The 22,460-nt window shown below is 41.6% G+C and overlaps 1 protein-coding gene across 1 annotated transcript in view; it reads left to right on the forward strand.

Annotated features, from left to right (window-relative positions):
- Positions 1 to 22,460, forward strand: part of LOC127566975 (zinc finger CCCH domain-containing protein 10-like) — an 83,333-nt gene that overhangs the window by 34,335 nt on the left and 26,538 nt on the right. The gene's annotated exons all lie outside the window — the stretch shown is intronic.

Raw genomic sequence — 22,460 nt, forward strand, 5'->3', positions numbered from 1 at the left:
ACTATAATAGAAAAGGGAGGTAATGTTATGTGAATGTTCAAAAAAGATGGAACAAATCCTGCTCTGGGAAATGGAGGTTCTTCAGAATGGCAGAATGTGAAAAGCAATGATCCACAGAAATCAATGCTGCAACCACTGTTTTTCACCACTTGTGCAAATAATTTAGACTTGGGATGGTTGTGATTGTTGGAGGCAAATCCTGTTAGATTCAGGACATCACTCGGAGGGTTCCTAAGGGCCCTGTCCCTGCCCTTGATTCCACCCTCTTCAGCTACTTCATCAATGACCTTCTTCTAACATAAGGTCAGAAGTGGAGATGTTTCCTGAAGATTGTACTATGTTCATTTCCATTCACAACTCTTCAGGTAGTGAAAATCAAAGAAAAAATGCAGATGATGGAAATCAAAAATAAAAGCAGAAAATGCTGGAAATGCTCAGCAGATCAGGCAGCATCTGTGGAAAGAGAAACACAGTTGATGTTTCAGGTCTGACAGAAGGTCTTCGACCTGAACCATTAAGCTCTTTCTCTTTCCATAGGTGCTACCTACCCTACTGAGTGTTTCCAGCATTTTCTGTTTATATTTCCTCAGATAATGAAGCAGTCTGAGCCTACAAGCAGAAACATAAATACTGTGGCTTCTAAAGCAGGTCAGAGGCTGGTTATTTTACGGTGAGTTACTCACCTGCTGACATCCCAAAGCCTTTCCACCATCTACGAAGCACAAGTCAGGAGTGTGATGGGGTATTTTCCACTTGGCTGGATGAGTGTGGCTTCAACAACACTCGGGAAGCTTGACACCATCCAGGACACAGCAGCCCATTTGACGGGAATGCCACCCACCAGTTTATTCACTCCACCAGCAGCACACCATGGCTGCCGTGAGTACCCTCTTGCAAGCTTTGCTACATTCTCTCACCTAGAATTTTTTCAACAGCACTTCCCAAGCCTGTGATCTGCCACTAAGAAGGACAAGGGCAGCAGGCACAGGGGACCACCACCGCCTGCAGGATCCCCTCCATGTCACACACCATCCTGACCTGGAAATATATCACTGATCATTGTCACTGGGTCTAAGTCCTGGAACTCTCTCCCCAACAGCACTGTGTGAGCACCTTTGCTAGGAGGACTGCAGCAGTCCAAGGAAGTGGCTCTCCCCCACCTCCTCAACGGCAGTTAGGGATGGGCAATAAATGCTGGCCCTCGCCAGTGATGTCCACAACCTGTGACTGAATAGAAACAAAGATCTCTACACACACGGCACTCCAAATTCTGTAAATAATCCCTGCAAATATTTTAAGATGTACCCAATATATGTGGTGAGCACACTGATGGAAAGAGCCTTTCCTGAATGATTCAAAGGAACATCAGCTTCAGATCTGCTGCGACTGCTGTGATCAGACTTAACCACGTTCAAGCCAGGTACCTGCAATATTAAAAAAAAAGCTGGAGCTGTGTTTGTTAATCTGTTATATTATGACCAAAAACTGCAGCTGCTGGAAATCTGAAATAAAAATTGAAAATTCTAGAAACACTCAGCAGGCCAGGCAGCATCTGTGGACAGAGAAATATTCGGTAGTCTGGAAAAAAATGGCCTTCTTGTGATCAGATTCCTTTCCTCAATGCTTTGAGAGCACCACTGCAAATTTATCCCACTGGACAAGACAGCGGACCACAGACATTAAATAACGACCTACCACAAGGGTTCGTACGTATTCAGTTGCTGTAACACCAGCAATATCCAGGCCACTCCATCCTGCAAGTTCTTCTAGATGGACAATAGCAACACATTGGACAGAAACTGGGAACATTAACATCTCCCTTTTGATTCACCTGTCCACCCCTGGTGAATACACAAGAACATAAGAAATAGAAGCAGGTGAAGCCAAGCCTGGTCTGCAATGCAATAAGATCATGGCTGATTCTGTGCCTCATGCGCATTTTACTGCCTGCTCTCGATATCCTCTGGTCTCCTTAGTGTCCAAACTGTATCATTTGCAGCCTTCAATATCCTCAATAACAGCATCCATAGGTCTCTGAGGTAAAGAACTCCAAAGTTTACAACCCTCTGCATTAAGAAATTTGTCCCCATCTCAGTACTAAATACCTTATCCCTTGTGAAGTCCAGTGAGTAAAGGCCAGTCTTACTCAATCTCTCCTCATAGGGCAACCCCTCATCCCAGGAATCAATCTAGTGAACCTTTACTGCCCTGACTCCAAGGTAAATGTATCCCTTAAGTGCAAAGACTAAAACTGCACACAGTATTCCAAAGCCTTGCACTATCTCAGCAGACTTCTTCACATTTGTATTCCAGCACCCTTGCAATAAAGACCAACATATCATTTGTTTACAATTTTTTTGCTGTACCTGAATCATTAAGTTTTATGCCTCTGGAAGCAACACACCAAGATACCTCTTTGCAGCAACATTTACCAATTTCACATCATTTAAAACATATTTTGTTTTTTTTTTCAATTCTTCCTAGCAAACTGCAAAACCACAGTTACCCACATTGTACTCAATCTGCCATCTTCTTGCCAATTTGCTTAATTTTACTTAATCTGCTATATCTCTTTGCAGACTCTTCATGTCCTTCTCACAACTGACTTTCCTATCAGGCTTTATATCAATAGCAAACTTAAATATATTACAGTCTGTTTTTTTCTGATGTCATTACATGAATTGTGTATACCTGAAGGTCTAGGACTGATTTCTGTAGCACTTCAATCGTAACAGTTTGTCTGCCTGAAAACAAACCATTTATTCCTATTCTTTGCTGTTCTTCCTCTAACCAATCCTCTACCCATTTTAGTATATTAACCTCAGCCCAGTGAGCCCTTATTTTAAGTAGCAACCTTTTGTATGGTATCTTTTCAAATGCATTTTGAAAATCTAGATATATTACGCCTACAGGTTCCCTCTTATCCACCCTGCTAAGTACATCCTCATTAAAGTGGATGCAAGTCTTCCAAACCAGGGGATTGGATTAATCCGGTTTTATTCCCCTTGATGACTTTAAATTCCTTGCTGTCATTAGACCCTCATTTATTGTGTCTTCTGCAGTGAAGCTGATAAAAAATGTGATTAATGCCTCAGCCGTTTCTTTATTTTCGAATGTAATTTCTCCTGTCAATGTCTCTTTGGGACACACATTTATTTTTGCCACCAAATTGTTGTGCCATTATGCCACCATGTAACTTTTTATATTTCTTGCTGTTAATCTCATTGTCTCTTTTTTCCATCTTTGTGAATGTTTTGATCATTCACTGTTGCTTCCTGAACTTATCCCAGTTCTACAGCTCCTCTTGGCAACATTATAAACCTTTTCATTTAACCTACTACTATCTTTAACCTCCTTAGTTAACTTTAGATGGATCACTTACCTTGTGGAGTTTTTAATTTCTCAGTGGAGAGATTTGTTTATCATAAGCCATTGTTTATCTACTAGCAAAACTTTTAAACTAGTTGCCAATATATCTTAGCCAATGCACCCCTCATTTTTATTAGTTGACTTTATTTGGGTTTAAGACTCTAGTTTTTGACTGACCTTTATCTCTCTTGAAATATTTATAAGATTCTGTTGCATTGTTTTCACCTTTCCACTCCTTATTATGAAATTACTAATTAACCCAATCTTACTATACAAAATAAAGTCTAAGACAACCTATTGTCTAATTGGTTCTAAGATGTACTGTTCTGAAAGCTGTCCTGACAACATTCTCAGACCTCATCCTCCAAATTATATTTGCGAATTTGATTTGACAAATCTACGTGGAGATTAAAGTCCCCCACAATTTTGTTTTACCTTTGATAGAAGCTGTTCTTATTTCTTGATTAATACTCTCTCTAATTGTGTTATTTCCATAAACCTCTCCAATCAGTAATTTTTGTCCCACATTATCTCTTACTTCCACCAATATGGATTCTATTATTGCTCTTCTGGGCCAAGATTATTCCTCAGTGGTTTATCCTGTATTATCAAGTCTTCACCATCTCTTTTACCATTCTGTTTACCCTTTCTAAGTGCCAAGTACCCTAGAGTATTTAATGCCAGTTCCTTGGTCACCTTGCTACCACTTTTCTGTAAAAGCTGTTAGGTCAAACGCATTTTTCTCTACTTGTGCCATCTGATCATCAGTTCCAAATGCTTCATGCATTCAAATATGAGAGGATTCATTTTAACTTTTTACCATTTTTCCTTGAATTGACTTTGTTTGCTGATGCAGCATTCCTGTTAAACTGGCTGTCCCTCCATCACACTCTGATTATCATCACTCAAATCCTTCTTCTTCTCTATAGCCTCGTCCATTTCCTTAAAATCTATGACCTTCTCTTGAAACCCCCATGCCACTTTTCCTTGTTTAAAGCCCTACCCAATGCCTTAGCAGATTTGCCAGGACACTGGTCCCAGCTGGCTTAAAAAGAACTTGTCCCAGTGAAATAGCTCTTTCATCCCCAGTATTGGTACTGGATGATTCAAAAGTCTTTCCTCTTACAATGACCTCTGAGTCAGAAGTAAACTTTCTGATCTATTGAAACCTACACCAAATCTCGCATAATTCAGATAACAATTCACGGATTATTGTATTTAAGGTAGTTTCAATTTGATCACTAGCTTCTCAAAATCTAAGCAGAACTCATTCCTAGATCTACCTCTGTCAGACAGAGGATATCAGACCTCCCCCACATGGTCATGCTCCTTCATAAAAATACACAGGAGCTTCCTCATGACAATACAGGTATCCAACACTAACCACTGTGACCACCCGCACAGATTTGTAGCAAGTGTGGTTTACAGACCTTGATGGTGGGCTCGACTTGGGCTTTGGTGTGATTGAGCAACTACTTGCAGGGGCAAAGGAGAAATGAACCACCTAGAAGGCCCTAAATGGCCTCTGTCCTCAAGGCAGCTAGTCATTGCTGAGACCAACTCATGACCTTAACAATGCACCCATCAATGGAAAGATCTATGTTGTAGGTTTCTGAGGGCAAACCTTTCCAGAACTGTGGTCTCTACACCCCACCTGGATAACGTCATGCAGAATTGGACCTGGAGTTCACCTTATGTGGAAAGAAAGTACAACATAACTTTCACCCCACAAACTTGGGTTTAACCCTGGATTGCTGCTTAACTTTCAAGTATGATCTTGAAAAATCCAGACAGAAAAATTAGTCCTTTATCTCCTTAGTCAACAAACTTGATGCACTAATTGAGGAGTTGGTGCCTGATCCCTGTGTACAGTGACTGTCATGGGGTCGCTTAAAACAGGTCTTCACGATGGCTGCCTTTCTTGAGCCAGATCATCTTTCCTAATAGAAGCACAAACTAGACTCACCTGGAGGAAATCTCAGTAAATCCTTACCTGCTATTCACTACGTCCCCATAAAGCCATCCCCAACCTGGTAACAGGTTGAGGATCTTAAAACCATCCCCCCAAACCCTTGTGGATCAGTGGGAAGTGCATGGACCAAGATAATTTCTCACAACAAAAACTTCCTCTAGGACCCTATATCCAAATGTCCAGCCTATGACTTCAAATGGAAGGAAATGTCCACATTAAGCAGGCTCTGATCTGGTCAGTGTAGGTGTGGTCAACTAATGCATCCAACACACAAACAAATGCCTAAATATGACCGTGGGCATTCAACCCAATCCATGAAATACATTCTCCACCTTATCCCAATCCTATCCTTTGATGATCCTGTATCTGAGTTTTATGAACTCACTCTTTATTCATTAGAATGGCTTAACAACGTAAATGTCAAACTTTAGTCATTGCTGATCACCTGCAATTCTAAGATTAAATAATCATTCCAAATACTTAATTCCAAGATATGTTAAATAATCGTGACGTATACTTTATATCGACCTCTATTAAACAATCTCAACGTAGATTTCACATTGAGTGCTGTTAAATCAGAGATGCAGAACTTTTTTGCAGGCAAGTCTAGGTTAACAGTCTGAATTACTAATGAGGATCGTTCAGGCAAATGCAGAAGTCCCAAACTTGATGAGTGGTTCTTGCAGCAGACACTCTCACAAGTCTCCCACATTGGATTCCTTATGAAGTTCAGTGGGGGAGTGCCAAGTTCCCGATGTCTCCCAGGGAAATCTGCCCACTAAAGCTGTGCCACATTAGACAAATTCGGTGACTACTCACTACCATGGAGAGGAACAGATCCAAGGGAGAAAGGCAAGTTTCAAGTAATATACATTAGTTTGAGTTAATTTAGTTACTTTAATTATATTTAATTCTTACTGGGAACTTAAAAAAGTGAAAAATCAAAAGTGATCATTGAAAGTTCCGAGAAGCTTGGACTGAAAAAACATTAAAATAAAATTTCACGTGGCACACTGGAAATATTTTTGATTGTCAATCCCCTGTCCCTAACAAAAAGTTGTGGACTGAAACATCACATTGATTAACGTTAAACAATCTCTACATCTCATGTTCATCTCTGTTAAATAACAATGCAACAAAAGGAGCAATTTCTGACCTTATGTGTTAGCCATACGGTCCCTTGAGGATGATTCAATCTTTGGCTTCAAGACCATTTACCTCCCGGATCCCCATCACTCTAGATTCCTCTGTACTCCAAAAATCTATCTCCCTCAGCCTCAGTGACTCAGCGTTCACAGCCCTCTGATGTAGACAATTCTCCTCATCTCAAGTGGCCAACGCTTAACTCTCAGATCATGCCCCCTAAACCTAGACCACTTCATCAGGGCAAAAATCCCCAAAGCCTGTACCCCCTCAAAATCTGATGTTTCAGTGAGATCATTCTTCTAATCTACAGAGATTATAGGTTCATTTTGCTCAATCTTTTCTCAAAGGCCAACTGTCTCATCCCCAGGAATCAGTCTAGTCCATCTTTGCTGTACCACCACCCAGACAAGTATCTCCTTCCTCAAATAAGGAGCCTAAAGTACTCCAGGTGTAGGCTCACCAACATCTTGTACAGTTCCAGCAAGAGTGCCTATCTCTTGTACTTCATTCCCTTTGCAATAGCAGCCAACATTTCATTTGCTGCCTTAATTATTTTGGGACCTGTGTGCTACCTTTATGCATTTTTGGCATGAGGACATCCAGATGTTTCTGAACACCAGCGGTCAAAATAATATTCTGATTTTTTAATGATTCCTCCTGTAAAAATAGATAACCTCAGAGTTCCATCTGCCATCTTTTTCCCATGTACTTAACCCCTCTATATCCCTTTGCCGACTCTTTTGTCCTCTTCACAGCTCACTGTCCCACATATCTCTGTATTGGAAGCAAAGTTGTATATGTTACATTTGGTCCCTTCATCTGAGTCATTAATGTGGATTGTATCTAGCTGAGCTCCTGATCTCTGAGGCACCCCACTAGTTATAGTTTGCCAACCTAAACATTATATTTACTCTCTGTTAAACCAATCCTCAATCCGTGATCCCTTATCTTGTACAGTAACCTTTTTTTGTAGTTCCTTGTTGGATACCTTTTGGAAATCAAAATACACTACACCAATTGGCTCCCATTGGTGAGCCTGCTAGTTACATACTCAGAGAACTATCATAAATTTCTTACATCTCATTTCCTTTTCATAAAACCAGTTTAGTCCACTGAAACCCTTTTCTTAGCCCTCTGTTATCACTTCCTTAACAATGGATTCTAACATTTACCTGATAAATGTTGTTGAGCTAACTGCTCTGTTGTTCTAAATTTTCTCTCTCCCTCCTTTCTTGAGAAGCAGTGTTACATTTGATGTTTTCCAATCACTGTGACTTTTCCAGAATCCTTGGAATTTTGGAAAATCACAACTAATGCATTCAGCTCTTTTAGGATCCCAGGATGCAGGCTATTGGTTCAAGGGATTTGTCAGCCTTCAGTCCCATTAGTTTGCCTGGTACTTTTTCTCTATTTATTCATTTCTGCAATGTAGACATGAGGAATTGGCACTTACTGTTCCTCCATAACTTCCTCTGAACCAACGGGAGTGGGGAGTCAACCACATTGGTGAGTCACGAGTCACACATAGACTAGGCCAGGTAAGGACAGCAGATAGGGTTTTACAACAGTCCAGTAGTTTCATGCTTACCATTACTGAACTTTATTTAACTACATGATTTTATACTTCCCATCTGTCACAGTGGGGTTAGATCTCTGGATCAATAGTCCAGATCTCTGGTTGCTAGTCCAGTAACTTAAGCACTATGCTACAGTACCTCAGTTACTCCCAGTACTGGTGTCAGTGGCCCATGAATTGAAACCCCCTTTCTCCCACACACCCAAGTCTTTGATCTGTTTGTCCATACGTGAATTTTCATGTGGTTCAGGTAGTAATCCAGGGATTATTACCCTTGTATTGTACTTATTTAGACCCCAGATCCTCATGCTTCTTCAGTAGAGCTCTATGGGTTTTCCACCACAAATTGTTCCTTGGTGAGCCCACATCTGGAGTACTGTGTACAGTATTGTTCTCAAGGAAGGATGCTAATGGACTGGAAGTGGTTCAGAGAAGGTTTACTGGAACAATACCTGGAATGAGCTTGTTGTCCTATGAGGAAAGGTCAGACAATCTAGGCTTGTATCCACTGGAGCTTAGAAGAGTGATAGGGGACTTGATTGGATCATAAGATCCTGAAGGGTCCTGATAAGATGGATGTGGAGAGGATGCTTCTCCTTGTGGGAGAATCTAGGACTAGGTGGTCACAGTTTAAAAATAAAAGGTTGCCCTCCTAAGACAGAGATGAGGCAAAACATTTTCCCTCAGAGAAAGGGGTGTGTTTGGAACTCTCTTCCACAAAGGGCGGTGGAAGCAGAGTCTTTGAATATTTTGAAGGTAGAGGTTGATGGGTTCTTGATAAGCAGGGTTGAAGGGTTACTGGGGATAGATGGGAATGTGGAGTTCAGCTCACAATCAGGTCACCCAAGATTTTGTTGGATGGCAGAATGGCCTCAATGGGCCGAGTGGCCTACTCCTGCTCCTAATTCATGTGTTCTTCCCTTCCCACACCAGGATCCTCTCAAGCTCCAAGAAGCTGACCTTAACCCTTGCACTGGGCAGGAAATACAACCTTTGGGACTCACGCTGATGTTCATAGAGGGCAGTATCTCTCCCCCCCACTGTCCCAGTACTGTCCCCACCCACTACCACATTACTCTTCACTGCTCCCCTCACCATACTTGAATGGTCCCCTGTACCACAGATTGACTGTCCTCATGTCCATACAAATTCTCCACACTGTGCTCTGTTAAATACTGTCTACATTTAGTTTTAATTTTTTAAGGATCTGGGTGTCGATGGCAAGGCCAGCATTTATTGCCCGTGCTGGTGAGAAGGTGGTGATGAGCCAATTTGTTGACTACAGACCTTTTGGTGAAGGTGCTCCCCCAGTGCCATTGGGATGGGTGTTCTAGTATTTAGACTCAGTGATGATGAAGGAATGGTGATGCATTTCCTGGTTGTGATGGTCACCTACAGGTGGTCATGCTCCCATGTAGTGTGGAGCTTGTGGATTCGGGAGGGGCTGTCGGAGTACCTGGACCTCTCATCCAGGCAAGTGGAGAGTGTTCCATCACACTCCTGACTTGTTGCCTGTAGATGGTGGAAAGGCTTTGGGATGTCAGGAGTGAGTCACTCACTGCAGGATCCCCAGACCCTGACCTGCTCTTGTAGTTCACGTGTTTATGTGGTTGATTCAGTTGAGTTTCTCATCAATAGTGTCCCTCGGGATGTTGATGGTGTGAGACTCAGAGTGGTAATGCCATTCAATGTCAAGGGCGAATAGTTGGACTCGCTTTTGGAGATTGCCTGGCACTTTTGTAGTGTGCATGTTGCCTGCCATATCATCCCGTGTCTATATGTTGTTTCAGTCTTGCTGCAAGCAGGTATAGACTACTTCATGTGCTCCATAATGAATCTGGTTAAATCATCACTTCACATACTTAAAATATCCAAAAGCAAATTACTGCTGATGCTGGAAATCTGAAACGAAAGCAGAAAATGCTGGAAACACCTAGCAGGTCAGGCAGTGCCTGTGGAGACAGAAACAGTTTCAAGTCAATGAGATTTCGTCAGGACTGGGAAAAGAAAGTTAAACAAACTTTAAAATGCAGATAATAGAACAAAAGGCAAGGGAGGTGACTGGGTAAATTGCTGGAACGAGTAAATGACAGAAAAGGGATGACAGCACAAGGCGAAAGACGGTGCTAATGGGACAAGAAAGAAGTAAACGATGGATCGGGTGAGGTGTAAACAAAATGCCTAGTTTGTCCTGTCTGACATTTAATTATAACTGAATATGCCTCACTCTGTTAAACCATCTTCTACATATTTTGTGATGTGTACGTCAGCATTTATGGGCACAGTCCCTATTCTTTTGAAGATTGTTTGATTTTGTGGCAATACGTGTTTTCGTGTAGCAAGCTATCGCTTTGTATAACGTCTCCCATATACCATGAGGTAAAAGCAAAGATAAGTCGATTTCCCTAAACTTTGGACCAGCGTTGAGAAATGCAAATTAATAAAAGTGCCCCGCAATGACCGAGACTGGAAAGGTCAAAGTCACTTGACCGACCTGGGCGGGCAATACAAGCCTTCGGTGAGTGTTAATGCTGTGATTTTCTGGAAGGCGGAACTTTGTTCATTTGGACAGTTAAAGAAGTGAGAAATAAAATCTAGTTACTTCGGGCGTTGTAAGATTTAGTGGGATTTGACGCATTAGACCCCCCCCCCCCCAAAAAAAAAGTATTCTCACTTTTTGGAGTTCCAACTGCATACATTTTGAAATCAAGGATTTGAATGTTTGCAGATAAATGAATGTTTGTTTCTTGATCTTGAAGAAACAGTGCACTATAATTTTTATCCAGGGAGTCCTGAAATAACCGCATGCATTACGTTCCATGGAATTCTGATGTTACGGTAGATAGTGTATTCAAGGGAACCATGAAATAAAGATTCCAGGGAATGGAACAATGCGCCGTCCATCTAGCGAGACCTGAGAGAGTTCCTGCATTCTAAGAGTCCTGAAATAACAGCATATTCCATCCTGGCAATCCTGAAATAACAGAGCACACTGCATTCTGGGGAAATCCTGAAATAGCAGTGCACATTCCGTCCAGGGAACCCTGGAACTAGGGTGCATATTGTGTTCTGGGGAACACTGAAATTACAATGCAAATTACATTCTAACGAATTCCGAAATAGCAATGCATATTACATCCAGGGAATCCTGAAATGACAGTGTACGTTTCATTTCAGACACTATTGAAATCAAAGTATAGTTTACGTTCCAGGGAGTCTTGAAATAATAGTGTGAATTCCATCCAGGGAACCTAGATAACAGTGCATAATGAATTCGGGGGATTTTTGAAAGTATGGTGTGTATTCCATTCAAGGGACTCCAGCAGCGAATGTTCAAATGTAAATATAACCATTCCATTTGGGAAAATCTTGCTGACAGGGTTCATAGTACTCTAATAATCCAAAGTCTTCTTTTATTTTGTTAATTAATCAAGTAAACTTTTAATAATTTTTCCCATCAATCTTGCTGTTATCATATGCCTTTCTAGTAAAATGGTTTCTTCCCGTTGTACAAAGTTTGACAACAAAGACAGAGCTGTTAATGGTGGCAGTTTGCATCAGGAAGGAAAATTGGTATCGATAAGGAATATTTCTAATCCTGAACAGAAATGCTCAGCAATGGGGGATATTAAAAAAATGTATAGAAATTCTTATCCACTGGCTCTGCCTTCCTTCATGTATCACTTTGATGTTGTGGCAGGTGGATTTTGTCATGAAGTAAGTTATTCTCACTTAGTACTCAATCCTGTATATCTTTGGACTGCAATAACTCTAGAATCAGGTCAGGGATTTTCTCTGCTGCCTACCAAATGAAGCTATAATATTTAATTACTGACTCAATGTGTGTTAGAATAGTGACGCTGCTGACTGTTACAGTATCATTGAAGTTTTTTTGATGATTTCCCATGTTCTGTTTGGATTTGGTGTCATTTCTATCCTGTGCTTGCTATAATGTGGGGAGTTGAATCAAGTAACACGTGGAAGCACAGAACAAGACCATTTGATTTGTTTGGTCTATTATTTCCACAGAGCAAGCACAGTTTGCCCAATTTGCCCTTTCAATGGATTCTACCCAATTTATTAATCTCTTGAGTGAGGAGTTGTTTCACTTGTCCCATAAAAGTAATCAAGGAAAAACTCACCACATCTATTCAACCACATAACTCACATTATTCATTTTTAACCAGGTTTTTTCTTTGAGGTGACATGGCGCTCAAAACCACCATGTGGCCTAGAATATGGTTCCTGACTATAGAATGATACAGCATAGAAGGTTGGCATCTTGTCTGTTACAACTTATATTGTCTACTCGGAGCTGCCAAACCTGTTTCTAACTAGACACATCATTTTATTACAGCCATAATTTGTTTCTGTCAGTAATCTGTTCCACATATCCACTACTGTATGGAAAAAAACTTTCCAATCCATACTGTCACTTTAAGCTTGTAAATAACATTCTCTTGTAATCTAGGTCTGTATTCACTCAGTAGGCTGCTTATATCTACACTTACCTGTGCCTCTGCAGTGCTTCTCCAGTGGAAAGCAAGCTTGGTTCTCTAAGTTTCTTTTCGTACAACTTAAAAAATATAACTTTCAGCTCTACACCAAAAAGGATTGTTGCTATTATTTGAATCTTCCTCAATTGAACATGAGGGACCCAAGATTACAAACATAAATTTTATATGACCTCTGCAATATTCTATAGAAATTATAACATTTTGAATTATAATCAAATAGCCTTATTTCAATGTTTTCTCGCATCCCTGTATATCATTAGCTTTAGGGATAAGAGCTTCACGTTGATTTGATACATTCAGTGAATGCCCAATAATGGCATCAGATCCATTTCTTTTACACCTTTGCTAATATCCATTCCTCATTTTGTTTAGATTTTGTTTTCCATTTTAATATTTATTCCCCTTCATTTGTCTGTTATCCAGATGCTTGTAAAATTAATTATGATATGGAGGTGAAAAATTACAGATGAAGAGGGCTTGATACCTTTGTTGGAGGAGATAAATGGTGATCTCATGGTGAATGGTCTGAACAGCATTAGGAACTTCACTTTCCTTACAGTAACTATTTGCTAATTCTATTTGCCTATCTACTAATGGTAATTCAATTACTATTTGCACTTCAGGTGGAACTAATTACTCCTACAGAGGATGGCAAGCCAATAAAAGCAGAATATTTTGTTGAAATCCATCAGTTCTTGATGAGGATAAACATAAAACAGGAAAATACTGCAGATGTTAGAAATCTCAAATAAAAGCAGGATATACCAGAAATATTCAGCAATCAGGGTGCATCTGCAGAGAGTGAAACAGAGTCAATCTTTCATCAGAAAAATTTGAGCATACTTGTAGGTGCATGTCTATTTGCCATAGCAGCGCAATTGAGTTGACAGAGGAGTTGATATGTCACAACTTTAGACTTTAGCAGGATGAAGACATGCCACACTTGGTGAGGCCTTCACATTTCAAGGGTTGCTCTTAGGGTTTTATAATTGGCATCCAGAGAGTTGTTGTGTTTTTAATCAAGAGTTTTAAGTTTCCTCAATTTAACTGCTTTGAGACCCCAATTTCTTAAATGTTTCAGTTTCTAGGATCAATTATTTCAATGAAAATGCACTTGTTGGTAAGCCATCCTTACTGAGTCAATGCAGTATGACAGGACTCAATTCCAGATCTTGGATTTCAGATGAACTTCAGCAAGTGCAATGTTCAAGGTCCTCTGCTTTGTACCTGATGATAGAACCTGTGTCTCTACCTTTAAGAGAGAACTTGCATTATGTAACACCTTCCATAGCTTCGGGGCATTTCAAAGTACCTCACACCTAACGGATTACTTTTGCCTAGAAATTCTGAAGCAGAGAAATGATGCCATGCAGGGAGCCTGCACCAGTTTCTTGCAGGGCAGCAGGACAGTGATTTACTTATACGTGTGACATGCATGGAGTTGTGTGTGTAAGTGTTGCAAGTACTGAGCAGGCAGCAGTTGTGCACTGTGGTGGGAGCTCTTAAAGCAGCAGTTCTAATCAGGATCCACAGCATCAAATAATGGGCCTCAAGTGGCTATAACAAGAGGATTAGAGAGTGGAAATGGCTCCAAATATCTTCAACAGATGGTAGGGTATTGTGAAATACCATAGAACCATAGAACCATACAGCACAAAACAGGCCCTTCGGCCCACCGTGTCGTGCCGTCCATCAGACCACCCTCACACTACCTAACCCCTTCCTCCCGCATATCCCTCTATCTCACGTTCCTCCATATGCCTATCCAACAAGCTCTTGAACCTGTTCAATGTATCTGCCTCCACCACCACCCCAGGCAGTGCATTCCATGCACCAACCACTCTTTGGGTGAAAAACCTCCCTCTGACATCTCCCCTGAACCTCCCACCCATAACCTTAAAGCCATGACCTCTCGTCTTGAGCATTGGTGCCCTGGGAAGGAGGCACTGACTGTCTACTCTATCTATTCCTCTCAATATTTTATATACCTCTATCATGTCTCCTCTCATCCTCCTCCTTTCCAGTGAATAAAGCCCTAGCACCTTAAGCCTCTCCTCATATTCAATACTCTCCAATCCAGGCAGCATCCTGGTAAATCTCCTCTGCACCCTCTCCAATGCCTCCACATCCTTCCTATAATGAGGTGACCAGAACTGAACACAGTACTCTAAGTGTGGCCTAACTAGAGTTTTGTAAAGCTGCATCATAACCTCGCGGCTCTTAAACTCAATCCCGCAATTTATGAAAGCCAACATCCCATTGGCCTTCTTAACTGCTCTTTCCACCTGTGAGGCAACTTTCAATGAACTGTGAATATGAACCCCCAGATCCCTCTGCTCCTCCACACTGCCAAGTACCTTGCCGTTTACCCTGTACTCTGCCCTGGAGTTTGTCCTTCCAAAGTGTACCACCTCACACTTCTCCGGATTGAACTCCATCTGCCACTTGTCAGCCCAGCTCTGCATCCTATCAATATCCCTCCGTAAGCTCCGACAGCCCTCCACACTATCCACAACACCGCCTATCTTAGTGTCATCTGCAAACTTACTAACCCAGCCCTCCACCCCCTCATCTAAGTCATCTATAAATATCCCAGGGGACAGGTTCTGATGCAGGGTCTCGACCCAAAACATCAACTATCCCTTTGCTTTCTTAGATGCTGCCTGACCGGCTGAGTTCATCCAGCAGCCTATCTTCATTGAATGGTCAGAGATTCCCCTCCCACCTCCAACCAACTCTCCAAGGAATAAAAATTTCTTACCTGGAACATTGGGGACAATTGGTCCAGAAAATTTCTCAGGGTGATATTAAGTGGTATCAGCCGTGGCTGAGGTAAGGATGGACCTTCAACTTACTTTCTTCCTCCCATTAAGGCCTGTTCTGTGTTTGAGCCTCACACAGTTTCTTCAGTGCAGCTGCACATTCAGTTGTTGCAGCAGTGATGTGAAACCTGCCTTGGATGCCGATTGAGTTCACTGCAGTGCCCAGCCAACTCCATGCCTAGGTTTGTCCTGTGCACCACACTGGTTTCACATTACATGCATAGAAGTAGTGGTCACATTTCACAATTGACTTTCAGCTTCAAATCTATTGTGAAGTGCATAAAAACCACACACTACACAATGGAATTTCGAGTCTCTCGACTTTACACAGAGAAGTTCAGCAGTCAGTTTGTGTACAAGGAGTTCAATGGGATAAAAGGCCAGTTGCTCCATTTCTGCTGGAGCTTATTGGGTCTTCAGCATTGGCCAAGGGAACAGTGTCCTACTTTCCTTCATGTAACAGATAGGATTGTGAGGTTGGGTCTCATCTTGGCTGCATATCGTCGACCACCTGTGACCATGTTTGGGAGTATGGAATGTACATCTTTAGTACCCTGGGAGGCATGTCCTTACAGTTCTACAAATTTTTTGTCATATTGCATGCCTAATGCTACAACACATTTTTCGTTAAACCATGGATGTTGAATAACCCCAAAGAATCGTGCTTAGAAGCGGATGACTGCACTTTGTTTATTACCTTTATAAGCTAAGGCCAAGTGTGAACCTTTTAACTGCTGGTTGAATGATTGTCAGTCCACGTTGGCAATTTCCCACAAGTCATTTTGACTAAAAATTCATTTTGAAAGAATATTTCACCAGGTGTGAGTTTTATTACTCATTATGATTACCTTAAAGTAATACAGTTTTTACATCAAGCTATAAATTTGCAAAACAAAAATTGTAGTTGTTCAGATGTATTGTGAGTGGGCTGACTTTAGAACAGGGCAGAGCTCCCGAGTTTGATTTCAGTGTCTGTGCCAAGTTAAAGAATTGCAAACGAGATTCATTTCCTGATTTCTGATCAGTGAGCCCCGCTGGAAGGTCTCGTGCATGGCCATTGGATGAACGCAGGACAGCGCTCAGCTCTACGTGCTCCATGACTGAAAGCCCTGCTGACGGGCACTGTTTCGACTATGTCTTAGGTGTACTCACTCATGGAGGTACTTTGCTTCCCTGGAACTCATGGTGCACACCATTAAATGATCCTTTGGGAGAGGAGGGGAGAGACTCAGGTGAGGTGATAACAATTTAAGTAGTCTACCCGTAGTCAGAACTTAGAGCCATGTATAGCTTTATTGCAGTAGAGAAATTCAATAACCAAAGAGGAGTTTACTATTGTCTTGTTTCCATATAATACACTCTACAACAATAGATTTCATTTGTAAGCACTGTTATTGAAGCAAAAAAATCTCAAAGTGCTTTACAGGAGTGTTACTAAACAAAATTTGACACTGAGCCACATAAGGAGACATTGGGGCAGATAACCAAAAGCTCGGTCACAGAGGTAAATTTTAATGAGTGTATAAAAGGAGGAAAGGGAAGTTTAAAGAGGAAATTCCAGAACTTAGGAGTACGGTTGCCAGTGGCTGAGCATTAAATTTGGGGGAATGATCACAAAGTCAGAGTTGGAAGGATGCAGATATCTCATTAGGTTATAGGGCAGGAGGAAATTATAGACACAGGGAGACCATGCGGGGATTTGTAAACAAAGGCAAGAATTTTAAAGCCAAGGTGATGCTTAACCAGGAGCCAGTGTACATCAGTGAGCACAAGGGTGTTGAGTGAAAGGAACCCAATGTGATTTAGGAATCTGGCAGCAAAAATATGCACGTCCTCACTTTTGTGGGGGGTAGAATGAGGGAGGCCAGTAGATTTTGGGAAGAAGGGTATCACCGTGAACAGCTTTACTCCTGTTTTGTGTGTGATGACCTATTGTTAACAAGCTTGCTTCTCCCTTCCTGTTGTTGCAATCTTTGTCCTGCTTTTCTGCCCATATTAGTCAGTGTAAAATGCCCTGTTAACACTTTCCAACTAATTTTACCATCAATGTGCAGTTGTAGTCTCTGGTCTTTGGGTGGCATCGTGGAGTAATTTTCAGAAGAACGCCTCACATTTCCATCACCAGTTTACGTAGACAAAATGCTTACATTCATCAACTGCCCCTGGTCAGCACCATGGGCTGTTTACTAGAACATCATTATGTAAACACACATGTATTCATCAGAGGGCCCAAGTGACTTTCATTGGGTAATCTTCTGTCTAATGTGTGGGGAGTCAGCAAATTGGAGCAAATGCTGCTGAAGGAATAAAAGCAGTGATTTTGCAAAATTTTGCTTTGCACTTGCTGGTTGCAATTACATCATCTGTTCCAGAATGAACCAGACTAAGCTAGACAATGGCAACTGCCCAACATGGAACTAAAATGCGATGGTACAAACTGCCTAGCTCTATGATGTCATATTGAGTGGGCCATTACACTCAGGACAGCATTTAGTCTGAGCTGAAATTGCTGAAGGATAGTTGAAGGGGGTTGGTGTTCATCCATTAACTTTATTAAAATACTGTCTTCAGAAAGCACTGCAGTTACTTATCAAGGCTGCTGCAACAGTGCCTGCTAAACCCTTGACCTTTACCACCAAGGACAAGAGCTTCTGGTGTATGGGAACACCACCCCCTGCAGGTTTCCCTCCAACTCAAGCACCGGCTCAGAAATGTATCATCGCCGCAGGGTCTAAACCCAAATACCTCCTGCCCAATCACACTGTGGGAGTATCCCCAAAACACGGTTTGCAGCGGTCCAAGAAGGCAGCTCACCTGCAATGCCACATCCTGTAAATAAATAAAGTAAAAGCAAGACTGCCTGGTCGATGCTGCATTGCCTCATGTGGGAGCTTGCTATGCAGAAATTGTGTTTTTGTATAACAGTGACTGCCTTCCAAAATACTTCATAGGGTGTAACGTGCTACTTGATGTCTGACGGTTCTGAAAAGGGCTATACAAGTGCAAGCTCACTGTGATAGAAAAATGGGGTATTGCCTCTTTTAAAGGTTCAGTTCCATTTTACTTAAGTTCTGGTCAAACACTGCGGATGCAATTGTAGAAAATCCCCATGTCGGCTCATTGAATATAATATTGAAAACTTTTTTGAGTCCCTGGTATTTGGGGTAGACCATATATAATGTTATATAATGTACAGTGGTAGGTTAATTGGCTACTGTAAATTACCCCTTAGTGTAGGTTAATGGCAAAAAGAGGGACTTGATGGGCATGTGAGAAAGAATAACTTGTAGGGCTGCAGGGAAATAATGAGAGGGGAAATGGGATGAATGGGATTGCCCTGTTGGAAGACACCATGGACCTAATGGAACAAATGGACTCCTTCTACATTGTAATAAGTAAATAATGTTAACCCTTCATTCCCTTTTGGCTGAATTGTTTCATGGTAAAAGCTGAACGTACAATTTGGAACGTATCAGATTCAGATCCTGACAGCCTAGTTACAGCAGGTGATCAACATAAAAGTAATAACATTAACCAAACCTTTACAATATTCATTAAAATTTAATGTGGTATGTCACTTCTCAGAACTTTTAAAGTGCTGGGGAGATGGTTCCCCTAATTACAATGAATTCATAAAGACAGAAATAAGGATCTGTTAATGATTTCAGTGTAAATATTGAAGAGAGAAAACTGTCATTCTCAGTAATGGAGAGGATTTCCTGATCACCACAGCAAGCTTCTCCATTCCTTTGGATCACACTTGATGTCCACTATGGTTCTGGTCTACACTGAGAAACATTGTTTGACTAAAGAGTAAAACTTGAATGTCTTGTTCGGTGGGGAAGCAATGAGGTAACAGGGGTCTACCATGGAACAAGGGAACAAGTATTTGTGCCTGCCACCACCTACGTACTGAATTTGTGATCTACGAGTACAGCCGTTCTATGTAGATGAGCTGTTCTATGGCTACTCTCATGCAGTTCCTCATGGCCAAATACAGAGCAGCATTGGACTCAGCCCTCTAATTCAATCACCTCTCTGCTCACTGACCTACACTGGCTCCCAGAACACCCAGGCCTCATTTTTAAGATTCTCATGCTCCTGCTAAAATTGCCCCATGGCCTTGCTTCCTCCCTACTCCTACAGCCTAACAACATTCCCTCTGCTCTCTGATTCTGGCCTCTTGTTCGTACCCTGTTCTCTCTACCTCACCATTGGTGGCTATGCCTTCAGATGCCTGCAGTTCTTAAATTCCCTCCCTAAGCCTCTCTCCATCCCTGCCACCCCACCCACCCCACCCAACACTCCCTTTAAAATTTATGCATTTTGTAAAGATTTAGTCACCTTCCCTAATATTTCCTTCTTATGCTCCGTTTAAAGTTATGCCTCATCACGTTCCTCTGCTTTCACTAACTTAGCATTTCTAATATGTCTGCATGAATCGATATTGCAGCATAAAGTAGATATGGCCCATGTGCTCTGCAAAGTTTTTGTCTTTTGCCATTGAGTGTTGCCAGTTGAATTATAATGAGTAAGACCAGCGTGGACCTGATTAGGCAAGTCTATTGTCCTTGCAATAAAATCCTGCTGACAGTAACACAGTTAATGCCTGAGTTCGAAAACACAGGCTGCTATTGGCCGGCAAACTAGATAAAATCTGTCCAAATGGCAGCACATCCCTGACATTTTTCTGCAGATCTTTGATTACCCAAAAACAGACCTGTGCTCTAGAAAAAGACAACGAAATTTCTCCAACCATTTTATATTCCTATCATAAATCCCAGTCTTTACAAAATGGTATTTGCTCAAAGAAGGACAGTCAGTTCTTCTGTGCTTAACCATTCATATAAACCTGGTATTCTCTAAAGTACATTTTTTTAAATTTAGTCATTTTTCAGGATCTTTGCATCACTGGCCAGGCCAGCATTTATTGCCCATCCCTAATTGCCCCTGAGAAGGCGGTGGCGAGCTACTTCATGAGCCACTGCCGTCACTTCCACAGCACTGTTGGGGAGGGAGTTCCAGAATTTAGACCCAGAGACAGTGAAGGACCAGTGATATACTTCCCAGTTAGGATGGTGTGCGGCTCAGGAGGAGTTTACAGGTGGTGGTGTTCCCCTGTGCCTGCTGCCCTCATCTGTCTTGATGGTAGAGATGAAAGTTTTGGGAGGTACTGTTGGAATAAGCTGGGTGTATAATTGCATTTTGTGGATGGTACGCACTGCTGCCACTGTGCACTGGAGGTGGAAGAAACAAATGTGTAGGATGAAGGAGGAAATGCCAATTAAGTGGGCTGCTTTGTCCTGGATAATGTTTGTTATATAATGAATGTGTATCACTCAGCATTAATACACAACCTGATAAGCAGATGCTGTAATATTTACTGAGAACATGCTCCATGTGGTCTGGTACTAAAGCATACAGATAAAGAGAGTCCCACCTTTACTTCCTGCTGTGTGCTGACTTAGCAGTAGTTGGCCTCAGCATTCTAGGCTTAGGAAAGGAACCTCAAGCATTGTTGCTGCTCTTGATTGTAACCCAGTCACTCCTGCTGCCAGCAATGATATCAGCCATCAGGTGTCACAGGCTCACTCACACAGTCAATTCTCGCACATGGAGGAGAGCCACCCGCGCACACGTGGAACGTATTCCAGCATGACTCAGTGACTTCAGAAGGGGAGAAAAAAATTACAAAACAAAATTACAGATAAAATCAAAAAAAAAATTTGGTCACTGACAAGGATTACAGGCTGCAGTCCAATCTCGGGGTTCAACTGACAACTTTTGTTGCTTCTGGGGTCATATAAATTCCTTAATTACATTACTGTCTCTGCATAAGATGAGGCTGTATAGAAAGTGTTGTGTTTGTACATAATTTACCACATCACTGCGTCTTTGTGGCCCACAGTCATAACAGCTATCATCAGTTTCAAAGAGCAGAGCTTCAATTAAGAATGCCATGATATCAAAATAATCTGGCAAAAAATATCAAATCTGAGCATAACTGTGAGTTATGGTGTCTCGCTGTCAATGAATTTACATTAGTAATTCAACAGATGTTTAAAAGAGACAACAACAATTTATATTTATATTTATATAACCCTCTAAAGTAAGAAAATCTTTCCTTGTGTTTCAGCTTTTTACCAGAATGTGTATACATGCTCAGTGCTGTGAGTAAAATGTCTTATAAGTGTCATTTAAAACATTTCCATTTATATAGTACCTTTCATTTCTTCACATGGTCCTGAAGCACTACACAACCAGAATACACTCCAAGTTCCAACACACAACATGGTAACAACGAAGGCAATTTGTTTTGGTGCTGGTTGAGGAATATGTATTGGGCCAGAACACTGGGAGTAACTGGATATTTTTTTCCAAATAGGGCTCTGGGATGTGCTTTCTGCACCTAAGAGTGCAGATTAGGTTTGACATTTCTTCCAACAATGCAGCACCTTCTTAGCACCAGTAAAATTCTCCCTAGGCAGTTCACAAATGCCAGGCAATGAGCATCTCCAATAAAAGAGAGCCGACGCACCTACCCCTGATATTCAACAGCATGGTCATCATGGAGCTCCCCTATCATCACTGACTAAAACTCAACAAGAAATACTGTAGCTACCGACAACAGGTTGGAGGCTGGGTATCCCACACAGGCTTTGATATGGTTCCACTCCCAGTTGCCTCCTTCCCCTTCACCCCGGCAATAAACTGCTGATATTCCACATGTAGCTCAGGACTTTTCACTGGTCATTGTTCATCGTAGTTCCAGGTGTGTGTCTCCAACTACCGACCAGCCACCCCTCCCCATCCTCGGCCAAAGGCCACGAGCTACTTTGTAATATGTCTGCTCAATGAACAGCAACAGGTACCTGGCTGAGTGTTTTAAATGTAAACATTCACAGGATGTGGATGCTACTGGCAGGGTCAGCATTTATTGAACTGACTTTCCTACTAGGCATACTTAGCAGGATCAACCACATCAGTGGACATGAAGTTACATGTAGGCAAGAGCAGGTAAGGCAGATTTTCTTCACCAAAAGACACCAGCAAACAAA

The sequence above is a fragment of the Pristis pectinata genome, chromosome X (assembly GCF_009764475.1).
Source record: "Pristis pectinata isolate sPriPec2 chromosome X, sPriPec2.1.pri, whole genome shotgun sequence".
Taxonomy (NCBI): domain Eukaryota; kingdom Metazoa; phylum Chordata; class Chondrichthyes; order Rhinopristiformes; family Pristidae; genus Pristis; species Pristis pectinata.